This window comes from Apodemus sylvaticus, chromosome 1 (assembly GCF_947179515.1).
Source record: "Apodemus sylvaticus chromosome 1, mApoSyl1.1, whole genome shotgun sequence".
Taxonomy (NCBI): Eukaryota; Metazoa; Chordata; class Mammalia; order Rodentia; family Muridae; genus Apodemus; species Apodemus sylvaticus.
Window position 1 is genome coordinate 144,604,239 of NC_067472.1, and position 15,886 is coordinate 144,620,124.

General features: G+C 50.6%; 2 long non-coding RNA genes across 2 annotated transcripts; one reads left to right on the forward strand and one right to left on the reverse strand.

Annotated features, from left to right (window-relative positions):
* The first annotated feature begins 1,002 nt into the window (after window positions 1–1,002).
* LOC127668024 (uncharacterized) lies at window positions 1,003–13,268 on the forward strand. The gene is made up of 3 exons (XR_007973983.1): window positions 1,003–1,245; window positions 2,429–2,610; window positions 12,455–13,268. It is a non-coding gene; the product is annotated as an uncharacterized LOC127668024 (long non-coding RNA).
* LOC127668028 (uncharacterized) lies at window positions 9,646–12,543 on the reverse strand. Its single transcript, XR_007973997.1, has 3 exons — window positions 12,453–12,543; window positions 12,197–12,347; window positions 9,646–11,253 (listed from the first exon to the last, which is right to left on the reverse strand). It is a non-coding gene; the product is annotated as an uncharacterized LOC127668028 (long non-coding RNA).
* Window positions 13,269–15,886: the final 2,618 nt, after the last annotated feature.

The window sequence follows — 15,886 nt, forward strand, 5'->3', positions numbered from 1 at the left end:
ACCAGGCATAGCCACTGTGGCATATATCAACAAGGCCATGCTTCTATCTTAAGCAGGGGACAGAGCCAGAGACCCCCTGGCTTCTGTGATTCCCTGTGGCTTTGGTTACTCCTCGTCTTGGGGGATACTGACCACATGGAGGTCTCTGTGGGTAAGGGCTGAAAACTAGCCTGCAAAGAAAGGAACAAATGGTACCAGAGAGATGAGAGGCACAGGAACAACAGATTACTGGGAGGGTGACTGAGCCCCCAGCCCTGACTCAGGTAATGGCGGAATCCAGATTGTGTAGTGTGTCTGTTATCTGTCAACTGAAAGTTTGACAACTTAGAAAGTTCACTCAGCCTCAGCGGTGGGGGGAGGGGACTGGGAACAGCTCAGCTAGCAGTTCTGACTGACTGGCCGTCAGACTGTCCTGGTGATCGTCAGACTGGTGGTGACAGGGACAGTGGCCCATGGAAACTGCTGTGTGTGAGGTCTTGCCTTCAAGCCATACGCATGGCTATAGGAGGGAGGCAGCTCCTCACCCATGGGCATCCAAATGACTGCTTCTCTCAGAGTGAGTGACCAGGCAGAGGTAGAAGCTGACAGCAGTATAGACATAGGATACAGCGGCACTCTTACAATCCCTCCTGGTTAGTTTTTTTTTGGGGGGGGGGTGTGCGCGCGCGCGCGCTTTGTTTTTGATTTATTTTTGTCTTTTTTGTTGTTGGTTGGTTTGATGGGTTTCATTTTTTTGTTTTGTTTTGGTTTGGTTTGGTTTTGGGGGTTTTTTTTATTTATTTATTTTTGTCAACTTTATGCAGGCTGTAGCCATTTGGGAAGAGGAACCTCAATGAGAAAATGCATCCATCAGATTGGCCTGTAGGCAAGCCTGTGGGGCATTTTCTGGGTTAATGATTGACAGAGAAGGGCCTTGCCCACTGGGAGGGTGCCACCCCTGGGAAGGTGGTCTTAAATTCTGTAAGAACACAAACGTAAGCAAGCCACAGAAAGCAAGCCAGTAGGCAGAGTTCCTCCACCGTCTCTGCTTCAGTTCCTGCCTCCAGGTTCCTGCACTGGCCTCCCCTGGAGCCTGAATTGTAAGACTTAGGCTGAAACAGGCCTTTTCCTCCCCAAGCTGCTTCTGGTCACAGTGTTCTATCACAGCAGGAGAAAACAAACTAAGACACAAACCAAACTTGGAAGTGCCACACCCTCATTTCTTAACAGTGTTGAGACCTTATGCATCCCCTGAAGATCTAGAAGGTAAGTGCTTTGCCCCGTTGGTGCTGTGGGAGGTTATGGAGTATTTATGAGGTGAGGCCAAGCGAAGCCTTCGGAGTCATTGGAATAGTGGGGACTGTTGGGCCTTCACTCTCTTTCACTCCCCCGTGAGGTGAAGTGTTTCCTCTACCACACACCTCTCGGTGACACACCGCCACAGGACCAAATCCACAAGCTAAGAAGCCTATGCTCTTGATAAGTTTGTCACCTTGGACATGTGTGCTGGTGACAAGAAACAGGTCAGCGTATCTCTGCCTTATATGACTAGTCCCTGAAGGCAGGTGGGTCAGCTTGTGGCAGGAAGGGGACACTCCTGCCTGGGACTGTCTCTGTAGCCCCATCCCACGCGTAGGAGTAGAGCGGCCGGCTCCGTCTTCTGCTTCATCGGACCCGTCTTCTCTCGAATCTCGTCTGCATCTCCCCCGTCTCATCTACTGTGCAGAGAGCATGCTTCACTAATTCTCTCGTTGGGTGAGGACATGAACTCTGATTCAGAGACACTGGTCCTATTTCAGGGAGCCCATGGGTCAGGGAACAAGAGGGAGAGCTGGTGACTAAAGGCTTATGTCCCCGTTTTAAGCACCAGAACAAGTAGGACTAAAAAAGCCACAGCCCTTCCCTGTGAAGCGGGAAGAGCAAGAGAGGGGACAGGCCCAGTGTCTCACATGTAAACACCGAAGCACAAATGAAAGCCCTGTTGGAAAAGGAAGGGCAGAGCAGGTGAGCACAGAGAGCCTAGCTTGGTGGCAGGTCCCGGAAGCACCTCTGAGGAGGAGGGTGGCTGGCAGCTTGTCACCAAGTCAGAAAACAAAGGGGCTGACCTCTGACCTCTCCCGGCTGAGATTAGCTAGAGAAACCCGTGAATCGCTTACTTTTTTTTTTTTTAGTGCTTGAGAGTAAAGAATTAAAAAAAAAATGAGCCCCAAATTAAACCACGAAGGCTCCCTCCCGCCATGCGCTCTGCACCCCGCAAGGTGTCTTCTTACAGAACTGTAGAGTCGCCCAGAAACAAGCGTCTAATTATAGCCCAGCCATCTGCGGAGCTAAAACAAGGGGCTCATCAACACTATCTTTCAGGTTTTTCACTAAGTCAGAACAATCTGCTAAAAATATCCTGTACTGTATCCGCGACGCCCCCAAACAATGTGTTTTCCCGGCACCGCAGCCTGCCAGCTCCCCATAGCCCTGGAAGCCCAGGGAGGGCAAGAAGGCCAGCTGGCAGCCGCCATGTCCTTTCCGGGCCTGGTTTTCATCCTGGGTGTCGTCACTGGACAGCAGAGGACAGAGCAGAGGGAAGTTAGGACTGGATCCCAGCCTGCCACAGAACTCCAGGCAGATGTCCACTGGGTGAGTTTCCTGGGAGCCTCTCAGGGGCACTGGGCAATGGCTGGGTCCTCAGATCCAGGAATCTTGCTGGGTGGGTCTACCGGCACTGTCATATCCCCACCCCACCCCACCCCCACCAAGGGCCCCAGACACTACTGTGTTACCCACATGATATCCGTTAGAAAAGCCAGACTTAACTTCACAAGCCACTTGTACCCTGGACGGGAGACTTAGCAACACCTAACTTACACGACTATCCATGGCATCCTATGGAATATGTTCATTAGAAAAGACTGGGATGTTTGGGCCTCCAAACCACTGCTGGTCTTAAGGGACAGCCTAGGCTCCCGGACCACCCAGAAGGGAGTCAGGGTGGAGGTCCTGTGCTCATGAAGGCTGGAACCCTCAGGGTGCAACTGAGCAGGAGGGTGACTGAGAAGCCATGTTGGACATCAGCCAAAGATACCAAACCAGGTATTCAAGGCATGGAGATAAATACAGGGGGCGTGGTATGCAGTGTCAGGGCCTGAAAGTAAGCACCACTGTATACCTACAGAGAAAAGAGCTTCTGAGGAGATGAGATAGAGCACAGAGTTCATGGGCAGCTTTTCTTCCTGACAGGAAAAGCGGTCTTAAAGGCAGGCCTGAAGTGGAACGGTTGAAGGCCTAAGAGGCGCTGTGAGGATAAATAAAAAGATGTGGGTTGAAACTTGGTGATAATAGCATGTAGTACGGCTGAGACAGCCACAGCTTTGCTAGAGCAGTCCTGAGGAAAACAGCTCACCAAGTGCAGGGCCAGAGCTCCAAAGGCTGAAGGTCCTCACTCACTTTGGGGAAGGCAAAATGTTGAGTCTGTGGTTTATAAATACAATTCTTAATTTTACATATCGGAAGAATTCTAAGAGCTGGGCAGTGGTGGCGCACGCCTTTAATACCAGTACTCTGGGAGGCAGAGGCAGGTAGATTTCTGAGTTCGAGGCCAGCTTGGTCTACAAAAGTGAGTTCCAGGACAGCCAGGACTATACAGAGAAACCCTGTCTCAAAAATAATAATAATTAAAATAAAATAAAATAAATAAAAGAATTCCAAGATATTCTCTGAAAGGTGGAAGGAAGCTCTGAAGAGGAATATATATCGATCTTCCATACCAGAAGAGGGCATCAGATCCAATTACAGATGGTTGTGTACTACCATGTGAGTGCTGGGAATTGATCTCAGAACCTCTGGAAGAGCAGCTAGTGCTCTTAACCGCTGAACCATCTCTCCAGCCCCTACATACAATCTCAATAGAGTCAAAGAATAAATTTCAAGGCCAGATTTTAGCCCAACTATATCAATAATTAAATTTATACAATTAGTTAATTCTACATATAAAGTATTCCAACTAAAAGACAAAGATATAACTGAAACTGGAATTTTTAAAGTATGGCTGTGTGGTTTTTGAAAGACTTCCGAAACACAGGGTGAGGGAAGAGTTGAAAATGAAAGGTTAGGAAGAGACCCGCAAAGCGGAGGAGACGGCTCAATGGATAAAATGCCTGCGGCACAGCACGAGGGCCTGACTTCAGATCTGCAGCACCCGCCGAGTGAACGCCAGGCATAGCAGTGTGTGCCGGCAATTTCTGTGCTAGGGGATAAAAACGTGCGGATCTCAGAGGCTCACCAGTCGGCCAGTTTAAACAAATGCCAGGCTTCCAATTTAGTAAGAGACCCAGCCTTAAAAAACTAAGGTAGAGAAGTATAGAAGAAGACATTCCAACTTCAACCTTGGTCTTCCACTCATGCCTGCCAGCACAGTTGAGCATGCCCATATATGCCCACATATTGCACTCTTGTGAGTGAGTGCACACACACACACACACACACACACACCAACACACCTATAAAATCATAAATGAGAAAACAAAGATATGCAGGTCCACTTTCCTTTATTATAATGGTATAACTAAGGCTGGCTAATGTATGAAGAGGAGAGGTTTATTTAGCTCTGAGTTCTAGGTGTTTAGGGCCTGGTGCTGGCATCAGCTCAGCTGTGGGAAAGGTCTTGTGGTGGAAGGTATCAAGAGTCTCAGAGCAGAGGCCGGAGAAGTTACAGGGTGAGGCAGGTGAACTTCCCCAGACTGGTCTCTGGACATACAGACATGACTGCTGCAGAGTGCTATGTTAGTAATGAGGCCTGCCATGGTCCCTGGTAGCCACTGTGTGGGGCTGAGGTACAGTGCCATCCATCTTTGTGTGGTTTGATGCCAAGCTGCCTCAGGAAGCATCTTTACCTCCTCTGGCCACAGATCCTGAGATGTAAGGTGAGGACAGAGGTATAGCAGGGATGGCTGGGAAGATGTGGTTCCTAGCTCCAGACTTAGCAGGCCTTGCAGAGCCAGACACTCTGTGTCCTGGACATCACTGGGTCCCCACAGTTAGTAGCTCCTGAGACCACTGAATGCAGCCTTCCGTTCCTGAGCATTGCAACGCCGTGCCTCTGGCGGTGTGCTTTCTAATGACAACACAATTCCGTAGCTTGAGAAAGTTTAGTTAGCTCTGAGGTTCCACGGGGGATGCTGGTCTGGCCTGTCAGCAGAAGCACCACAATGGCCCTAGACCATGTGCAGAAAGAAGAGAGCTGCTCAAGAACTGAGTGTGTTTGAGGAGTCCCAAGAGTGATGTCTTGTCATCCCTTCTGAGGACAGTACCCAGAGGGATAAGTAAGGGCTTACCACTAGACTGCCTCCTCGGGGTCCCACTGTCTCTACACCTTATACACCAAGGAGCCAGCCCCCGACACTGGGAGCCCAGAGGGATACTCACTCTTCTACAAACGGTTGCACCTCCAAACTCAAAAGACACACTAAGCCTATGCTTCTGCCCTGATGTTACAACTCACCATTACTGACCTGTCTCTTCCCGGGCTATTGAATAGCATTATATCCACCCGCTGCTGTTCAGGTCTGGTTACCATGGTATCATGTCCCACGTGGAGATCAGAGGTCATAGGGTCCCATACCTTCCAGCAGCTCCAGTATAACATAAGCAGAGAATCTCTGGTATCTGGAGAAACTCAGGAAAACTGTCTTAGCTCCCAGCAAGCTACCTGGGATCCTCCTTCCAGGGTAGGAAACAGTGTTCGTCAGATCAACTGTCACAAGGCCTGCTCTGGTGTAGAAACCCCATGTGGCTCATCAGCTGTGACTGGGCAGTAGCCAAGTTAACTTTTTCAGTTTTTGCACCATCACTGTATACTATAAGGTCTTTGAAGGTAGACACTGATGGTTTAAGTTACAGTGAGTTAAGCTAAGTACTAGTGAACTAAATAGGGGCTACAGCATTCTCATAGCAATGAGACTTAAAGTCATGGCCTTAAGGTCATGAGGACAGACGGTGGCACCCCACTGATGGTCCCCTGTACTGATTCCAGCAGACTAAAGATGTCCATTAGGTATCAGCCCTCTCTACAGGCCAAGGAATGAAGCTGTAGGTTCTGTCAGTGGCCAGATAAGCCTGGTTAAGTTAACTCAAGAACCCAGGCCACAGGCTGGAGAGATGGTTCAATGGGCTAAGTCTATGCCATGCAATCACAGGGACCTGCATTGGAGCGTCCACACACATATAAAATTCCTGGCATGAGGGATCGTACCTGTAATTCCAACGTTGGGGGAGAGAGGTGCCTCAGAGAGCACTCACTGGCTTGCTAACTTAGCTAAACTTATGAGTTCCAGATTCAGTGAGAGAAATTTCTAAAAATACAATGTGGGGAGTAAGTGAGAGAAACACCTGACATTGACCTGTGGCTTCTAAATGCAAATGTGAATGCACACCTGTACACATGCATGTACACATGAATGTGCACACACACATGACATGTATACATGTGCAATGTGAATACACACATACACAGAGGGGGGAGAGAGAGAGGGGGGAAGAGGAAGAGAGAGGGGGGGAGAGGGAGGAGGAGGAAGGAGGAAAGGAAGAGAGAGAATCCAGCCCATGTGTCCACTAGTGCACATGCTGAGATGTGAATCTGCACCAGGAAGCCATGTCTCCTGATTCCCACACGCCCCTATGCTAACACAGGACATAAAGCACTTTGAATTCCAATGTCAATTTAGGCTGCATCTAGTCTCCCTGAAAAGCCTGGCTAGCTGCCTTTTCCATAACAAGGTCACCCAAGTGACATGTCACAGTCCTCTGGGAAGAGCGGAATGAGTCATAACTGTGTGCACTCACCAAGAGATGTGGGGCTGTCCTCAGAGATCATCCTCAGAGGCCCAGCAAGGCTGAACTGACCAATCCTCCAGCCTTGACTTGAGTTGTGATCCTTTCCTAATGGACACTGGCTTAGGACTGGAAAGGAAACTGACAGCCATGGCCTAGCATAGCCAGTCACAGATACACTTCTTAAAAACTTTAACTTGCAGAAGAGAGAGAAAGAGAAGTAAAGTAGCTTAAAGAGAGATGGAAGAGAGACTCAAAGGTGCAGAGGAGTAGCCTATTGCGAGTGGCCAGCCCAGCCACCTGGGGCCGTAGTGAACTACATAGCAGCAGGGGTTGATGTCCCAGGCTCATTGTCTTAGTTAGGGTTTTTACTGCTCTGAACAGTCGCCATGACCAAGACAACTCTTACAAGGACAACATTTAATTGGGGCTGGCTTACAGGTTCAAAGGTTCAGTCCATTATCAAGGTGAGAGCATGGCAGCATCCAGGCAGGCATGGTGCAGGAGGAGCTGAGAGTTCTACATCTTCATCTGAAGGCAAACTGGAGAAGACTGACAGCCAGGCAACTAAGACGAGGGTCTCAAAGTCCATGCCCACAGTGACACACCTACTCCAACAAGGTCACACCTCCTAATAGTGCCACTCCCTGGGCCAAGCATGTACAAATCATCCCAATCATATTATCATCCCTGGTTAAGTCAGTCATGGGTGTTCACACCCTGTGGGTGTTCAAGGGCTATACAAAACTGCCTCTCTCCCTGACCGTGTTGCTCTGGAGAGCTACCCCCACTTCTCACCAGTGACAGATATCATAGGATCAAATCCTGTGCCTCACCCAGACAGCACAGTGGAGTTGATCCTGGTTGGGGGTGGGGGGCAGGGACGGTGAGTCAGTCCAAGGGTGTGAGTGTGAAAGAGCTGACCCCACCACTTGCCTGATGTAGGGCAGCATGGGCACAGAGGCGATGCCACCCCTGCCCCCTCCCATCTCTGGCATTCGGAAAAGCTGCCCATTGGGTCTTGAGTGTGGGAGAGCTAACCTTCCTCTCACCAACTGCAGCACTCTGGAGAGTCGGCCCTACACCTCGCCTGGACAGCACACTAGAGCTGATCCTGGGCTGTGGGGTGTAGGTGAGCCACCCTCAGGGCAAGAACATGGAAAAACTGACCCCCCCCCCCACCTCACCCCCGCACCACTCTTCTGCCGAGGGGAGGCTTGGGTGCAGGGATATATCCTTCCCCTGTCTGGGCCCTCACAGTCGGGGGAGCTGGTGTCATAAGAGCCTCTGAGCTGGCCCTGCCGCTCCTCAGCTGTAGGACTCTGGAGAATCGGTCCTGCACCTTGCCGCACTTGCCCTTGGGAGAGTGGGCCACGCCCCCGGACTGGCGTGGGAACAGTGCAGATAAGCCCACCCGGACGGCTTCAGTGTGGGAGATCTGATCCCGCCACTTTTCTGCTGTGGGGTGGCATGCGTGTGAGCGCGATGCCCTCCCCCATGCTTCTTGACACCCCCAATAGTTGGGAAAAGTGTCCGCAAGGTCATGAGCTTGGGAAGCTATTCACGTCCCTCACCAGCTGCGGCATTCAGGAGAGCGAGCCCGGCACCTCCCCTGGACAGCACAGCAGACCTGATCGTGGTGTTAGGGGTACAGGGGAGCCGGCCTCAGAGGCAACAGCGTGGAAAAGCCTGGCCCTGCTATGAGGTAGGATAGGTGCTGGGATAATGCTCCCCCCCCCCACCTCTTGCCACCTGTCCAAAGAGTTGCCCCCTCCTTGGGGGGGGGGGGGTCCGAGAGAGCTGAAGAGCTGGCCCCGCCCCCTTGTGGGCTGCAGCACTCAGGAGAGGGGACCCCTGCACCTCACCTGGGCAGTACAGAAGAGCTTGTTCTGATGGAAGGGGTATAGGTAAGCCGGCCCCAAGGGTGAGAGTGTGTGAGAGCTGGCCCCAGTGTGAGGTGATTGTGGAGGTGATACCCTCCTGTCTGACTACCTGTGAGAGCGTCTCCAAGACCATGAGAGCCCAAGAGCTAGCCCTGTCCCCTCACTGGCTGAAGCACTCAGGATAATAGGCCTCATCTGGGTCATAAACTGGCCCTGATGGTGAAGGCACTTGGTGAGCTATCCCAGAGTGCGTGAGAGGAAAGATAGTCCAGCCCCTCACAGGCTGCAGCACTTGAGTGGCCACCGAGCCTCTGGTAGGCAGCACAGCAGAGCTGGCCTGGGAGGCACATGTGTGGGTGAGCCGGCCCTGAGGGCTCGGATCAGGAGAGCTGAATCTGCCTCCTGTCATGGCGGAATGACAGCGCTGGGAGGTCTAGCCAGGGCAGTGCTGGAGAGCTTGCCCTGGTGGTGAAAGGAAAGCCAGCGTGCTCACCACATCAGTTACCACCCAGGCCCAGACCCGAGGCTCTGAACTGGTCCACTCCAAAGTCCGTACCATCTGCAAACGGTTCAGATGCATGAAAGGACCAGTCCTGCTGATCCAAGGTGCAGGATCTCCATGGCCCAGGCCAACAGCAGGATAACCAGGAGTTCCAGTCAGAAACCAATATTGATGGTGTTACAGAAGCCGGAAATCTCAAACCAGATCAATGACACTGCAATGAACGCTTGCAAGTGTAGATGTGTGGACAGACGTGTGGACAGACAGATTTACTGCAGGACACTGTGACACACTGCAGCATCCACAATGAGATGTTTTCTGTGCTTTGGAAGTTTTTTTCTTTCTTTCTTTTTTTGTTTGTGTGTTTTTTATTTTGCCGATGGAGGTTGCGAGGGCAAAGGGTGGATAAGAGAGGATGGGGAGATGAGGGGAACTGGGTGCATGATGGGAAACTCAAAAAGAGTACCAAGAGGATTTTTTATTTAAAAAAAAAAAAAGCTTGCTACTGAATGATAGGCTGACATGTCTTATACATAGTCAACCTAATTTAGCAGCTGACATAAAAATCAAAAAAACAATACAAAACAAAAAAATCAACAACAAAAAGCCTGTAAAATATCCAAATTTTTCCCATTAAAATGTCCAGCCAGGGGCTACCAGTATACCCACAGGACTACACATTTACTGTCTCTATCTACTTCAAGAACCCCTCCATCACCACAGAATGAAACCCTGTGCTAATGGCTCCTGGGTACCCACCCTGTCATCACTACCCAGTAGCCTGGGTCTGGCTTGACACCCAGCAGAGGGGGTGGTGGGACCTTTGAAAAGCAAAGCCTGCAGGAGCCTGATTGGCCCTTCCCACCTCTCTCTGGCTCCCTTTTCTACCATGTGACCTCTTCCTCTTCCACTAACCGCCCCCTCCATGCCATCTGCCAGCCAAGAGGGCTCTCAGCAGGGGTGGTACAGATGGGGTCATCTAGTCACGGGTTTTCGGTTTCCATATCTGTGAGCTAGAAAATTTTCATATCGTTAAGAAGCACACAGCTCCACAGACTTCATTACAAGTATGGAAAACTGACTAATTCACTTTGTATGGATTCTCCCGAACACTTGACTTCCATGCAAATGAAGCCACACAGATGGGTGCACGAGTCTTTATTCCTGACTGAGCATGCCACATGTGCTTATAGACTCATCCTGGGACGGGCATTTGCATACGGAAACCATTTCCCGCTCTTCCAGTTTCCAATATGAGGCGGTGTTTTAGTGGCTCTCTGACCCCTGGGCCCCAGAGAAGCCTCTTCCAGGGTTTACTTCCATTCCCCACAGCTCTGAGGATCAGGGCACTTGCCCTTTCTCCCTGTTTGGAACTTGAAGCCCATTATGTTAATTACACCCACCTTGAAGAACTGAGGGCTACCACTAAAGACTACTGCCTGGCCCGTGATCTCCTGATCTCGTGATCTCGTGGATCCTGGGAGGCCTGCCCTGAGGCAGCATCTCCTACCATCAGCCTGAAGATGAAGGATAGTCACTCTGAGCTTATGGTGCCAGACTGCTCCCCTCAGAAGGACGCTCCTTTTGCAAGGCCATGTGTTCAGGCCTAGGCAGTGCCCTCCTTGTAAGAACAGAGGGGAGTGCTCCCTCAGCAGTGCTCTCCTTATCACGAGGGCTTTGTTCTTGGAAGTGCTCACATATATCAACAGGGCCCAGAGCCCAGTGATCAGCCCAACTTTGCTTTAATCAGGGTAGTGGGGGCCAAGAAGACACAGAACCAAGCTTGGAAACCATTCTGGAACTAAGGGAGCTGCAGCACAGGCCATACATCTGGAACATGATCGTGGACATCTGGAGCAGCTGGCAGCCCTCACCAGTGGATTCTAGCCGTTGTTTCATGGCTGCACTTCTCCCCGGGGTCTGGGTTCCACGCAGGAATGTCTGGAGCCTGAACCCAGCTGGGCTGGGTGGAGTGAGAGCTAATCTTGATTGTCAACTTGACTGTACTTCCAGTTATCTAGAAAGCGCACTTCTGGATGTGTCTGTGAGGCTGTTTCCATAGAGACCTGGCTGAGGAGGAAAGGTTCACTCTAAATGCAGGCGGCATGGCATCGTGCCATGAGCTGGGCCCCAGCCTGAATGAAGGGGGAGCAGGAGGAAGCTAGCTACACACCAGCTTTCCCCTTCCAGTTTCCATACTGGTAGTTCCACATGAACATCCATCCAGGTATCCAAGGCCCTCTTCTGACCTCCATAGGCATGTACACACACACACACACACTCACACACACACTCACACACATTTTACCATACATGTACATACATACACAGACATATACACGCGTACACACGCATGCACACATACATATACATACATATACACACATATACACATACTTATTCACCACATATATACATGCACACATATATATACATGCACACACATGCATACGTATACACATATACATATATGCACACATGCATGTGTACACACATATATGCACATATACTCATACACAAATATGTACACATGCATATATACATACACATACATATACACACATGTACACACATATGTGCACATATACTCAATGCACACATACATATACATATATGCATGCATACACACATATACACATAATACATTCACACAAATACATACACACAAATAAATCTAAAAAATGTCTTTTATGCATCCCTTAGTGAAAGGTGGAGGTGTGGGCATCCCGTAGCTCTGTGTAGAGCACATATACACTGCCAGCATACACACTTTAAAAGATAAGTGTCCAGATGTCAGCCATAGCTGTGAGGCTGAGTTGGGATATGGGGATCTAGAGAAGCCAAACCCCTTTTATGAGGTGGGAACCATCTTCTCCACAAGGCACGCACCATACCCCCTCCCTCTCCATAGCCCCACTCTCCATGCCCCCACCCTCCATGCCCCCACTCCCTGTGCCCCCACTCCCCATGCACCTAATCCCCATGCCCCCCACTCTCCATGCCCCTCACTTACCACTCCCCCACTCCTACACTGGTCTGGTATCATATTCCCCAAATGTGGACTGGCTCCAGGCACTGTGGTCACTCCAACTGGTCATTGGCTCCGCACTTCCCGGCACCAGCAGCAGCAATGGGAACCAGCTGACTTCTCCTACCCAGTTCATCTAAAAACAAATCAAAATGTGTTGGTGCACGTATTGGTTTCTAGAGCTCCCGTAACAAAACACCGCACACTGAGCAGTTTAAATAACTGAAATTTACTTTCTTACAGTTCTAGGGACTGGAAATCTGAGACTGCGTCGGTGACAAGTTTGGCTCCTGGGAGGCCACTCTCCTTGGCTTGCAGACAGCTGCCCTCCTGTTACCTGGTCACATGATCTGTCCTCCGTGCATGTGCTCCACGGTGTTTCCCATGTGTCTAACCTTCCTTTGTCAGCCAGATTTCTATTCCTGTGACAAATCTCTGTGATAAATCGATGTATACAGGGGAAAATATGTCATTCTGGCAAATTTGGGGCGGTCGGCCAGCCCTTCTCTCTGGCCTCTATCAGGATATCAAGGTGGAAGGGTGGGGCAAGTATCCCTTTTACCTCAGGGCCCAGAGGAAGGAAGAAAAAGGGGCGTGTCCCACTTCCTTTCAGCACCCTCAGAGGGTTAACAGTAAGAGGACCCACCTCTTAAAGTTCCACCAACTCTCAAAGGTGCCCTCGTGGGCAGGGCACCTTCCATACCAGGCCCCTGGGGGAAATCCAGGTTCAGATTCACACTCAAGCATCCTCCCTTGTGACACCTCTGGCCAGCCTGAATTAGGATCTACCCACAACCTTATACAGACCCCGTCTCTGAACAAGTCACTGTTGGGAGTGTTGAAACCAGAAAGTTGGAACAGGAAATGTGAAATGACATGTTTTGGGCTCTCGCTGTGTGGATCTTGGTTATCTAGAGTCAACTAAGAGACAAACCTCTGAGCAGGTCTGTAAGAGTTACCAGAAAGAGTTAATTAAGAGTAGGCTCTCCCATGGAGTGGAGAGTTCCTGTCAGCAGCAGTAAGCCAGACAGAAAGGGGTCAGAGGAAATCACCTGCCTGCATGTGCGCGCGCGAGTGTGTGTGTGTGTGTGTGTGTGCGTGTGTGTGAGTGCGTGCGCATACACACCCTGGAGCTTCACATTTATGTAGACTGCTGGCCTCAAACTCACAGTAAAGGCCTATATCACCACTCCCAGACTGGCTTTGTTTCTTGCTTGCAAATGTGTCCTTCCTATTTTGCTGCTGACCTTGGAACCCATCTTCCTTGGACAGAACACCAGAGATTCTCCAGGATTCCTCACACCTTTAGCACTAGATTAGATTGGGGCTGCCAAGGTATCCAGCCTGGTAGACTAATAAGCAGTAACTGCGTCTTCAGCCTTGGTAGCATGCAGACAGCCATTACTGGACTGTATCTATCATATCAGCCCATCTAATCAATGTGCTGCATAATATATACTCATCCAGCTGGGGTTCTGGTCCTGTAGAGAGTCCTAACCAATATGCAGTATGATGCTCTTTCGAGCCCCGTGCCTGAGGAACTGAGTGGATCAGTGCAGCCCACACCCTCATTCCTTGGCACTCTGTGTCTGCCCACTCCCACAGAAAGCAATCCCTGCCTCCACGGCCCTCCCTGCCCTTTCTCTCCAACCCCCACACTTAGCTCTAGTGGCTTGCAGTGTGATTTTGCTTTCAGTGGGATGTGAGGGGCGGAGACTCTTTAATGCGCTCTCCCTACAAACGCTAGTTCTTTGGAGTGAAGGAGGCAGCAATCTGGGAGTGTGATTTCAGAGCCAGAAGTAGGTCACCCTGGAGTGGGGGCTCTGCTGTTCCGGCTGGCAGTGCTGGGGATGGTAATGACAGTGCACAGGTTCGTGAGGTCATCGCCTGGGATCCTGTCACAGCTGCCAGCTGGTGCTGGAGATGGGGCTATGAGAGCTCTCTCTCCCTGGGCTCCATAGGCCTTTGCTTCCTATAAAGCAAAGCTCCCTGGGGGTGGGGGATGGGGTGGTTCTGCCATGGAGCTGAGCTTTGGGTCTTCCTTGAAGGCATGTTTTGCTGAGGGAGGTGGCAGACAGCAGATGTGCAGAGCACGGAAGGCCGTGGTTGTTGATAGCCGCTTTCTGTGCACGTGACCTCACAAGCCTGCCACACCCTCAAAAACCATCCAGTGTGAATGGAAGGTCTTTCAGGCAAAACATGGCGTCCTCTTCTATGAAGACATCTCTTCCACATCCTTCCCCTACTACCTCAGGCAGCAAGGGGATTGTGAACACTTTTCCTATTGTGATGATGACCTTCCCAGGCCACTGGAGGCACAGGCTGGTTACCTCAGACAGAGCTTCTGTAGCCTCTGCAGTTTGGTGGTGGTTTGTTTGTTTGTTTGTTTGTTTGTACCAGCTAAAAATTCAAAGGCTTCTCCCTGAAGAAAATTGATTTTGTAGCCTTTGTAGAAAAACTAGAAAATCTGGCGATCCAAAAAACCCACCACCAAGGGAGGGCTCCATTTGGCTTCAGGTGCAGTTGCTTTCTGCTGCTTGCTACCATCCCTGTCGGCCCTGCAGGCAGTAGAAGCAGGCAGGTGAGTCAATGCCCTGATTTTCCCTCCCTGAAATTCATTCCCAAAGGCGCTATCACAATGGCCATCCTTGATAAGAGACTCAGTGGTGACCGTCTGCAAGCTCGGAGCTCTTCTCACACTGCTTCCACCGGTCTCTCTTAGGACTCTCCCTTAAGAGCTTCAAGTGTCCAGAAGAAGGTTGTCCACCCTGGAGAAAAGACCCTAGGAGCCAGGCGGTGGTGGCGCATGCCTTTAATCTCAGCACTTGAGAGCCAGAGGCAGGCGGATTTCTGAGTTCGAGGCCAGCCAGCCTGGACTACAGAGTGAGTTCCAGGACAGCCAGGGCTTCACAGAGAAACCCTGTCTCGGAAAGAAGAAGAAGAAGAAGAAGAAGAAGAAGAAGAAGAAGAAGAAGAAGAAGAAGAAGAAGAAGAAGAAGAAGAAGAAGAAGAAGAAGAAGAAGAAGAAGAAGAAGAAGACCCTAAGGAGGGAGAAGAGGAGGGGGGTTACCTAGAAGCCCTGAATGCCTGAGTTTTCTCTGCACAGGAGCTGGAGATGAGTGCATTTGAGATTGCCAGGGCCCAGGCATCATTCAACTCTAAACATGTCGGACCCCAGGCGGAAAAAAAAACCAGTGTGGTTGATCCCTGTTGTCTCCCAGACTCTTGCTCACAGTAACAGATGCATTTTAATTCATGCCACTATGTCTGCAGGGTTGCTTACACAGCCGTAGTTAACTCCACAGCAGCCCAGGCTGTCTAGGATCCCACTCTATCCTCTGATGTGGGCCAATCAGGACTGAATCCTCCATCTGACCAATTCACACTGCAGTCTGCAGAAATCTAGATGTGGGAACGCATGCACGGCTCTTCGCAGTCATCCACCCAGCTGGTACAGAGGTATTCTGGGAATGTGGCCTGACTGCAGGGGCCTCTAACTGGAGAGGATGGGATGTGAGTGGGAGTCCTTGCCCTCCCGTGGGAAGAGTCTGATAGGAGTAACTAAGGAATAGACCTAGCTTGTCAGCTCTAAGCTGGTGTCACATCGAGCTAATGTCATTTCCTGGATCTACGCTGGTTCTGCTAGGGTCCGATAGCAAGCTAGCTCTGTCCCCT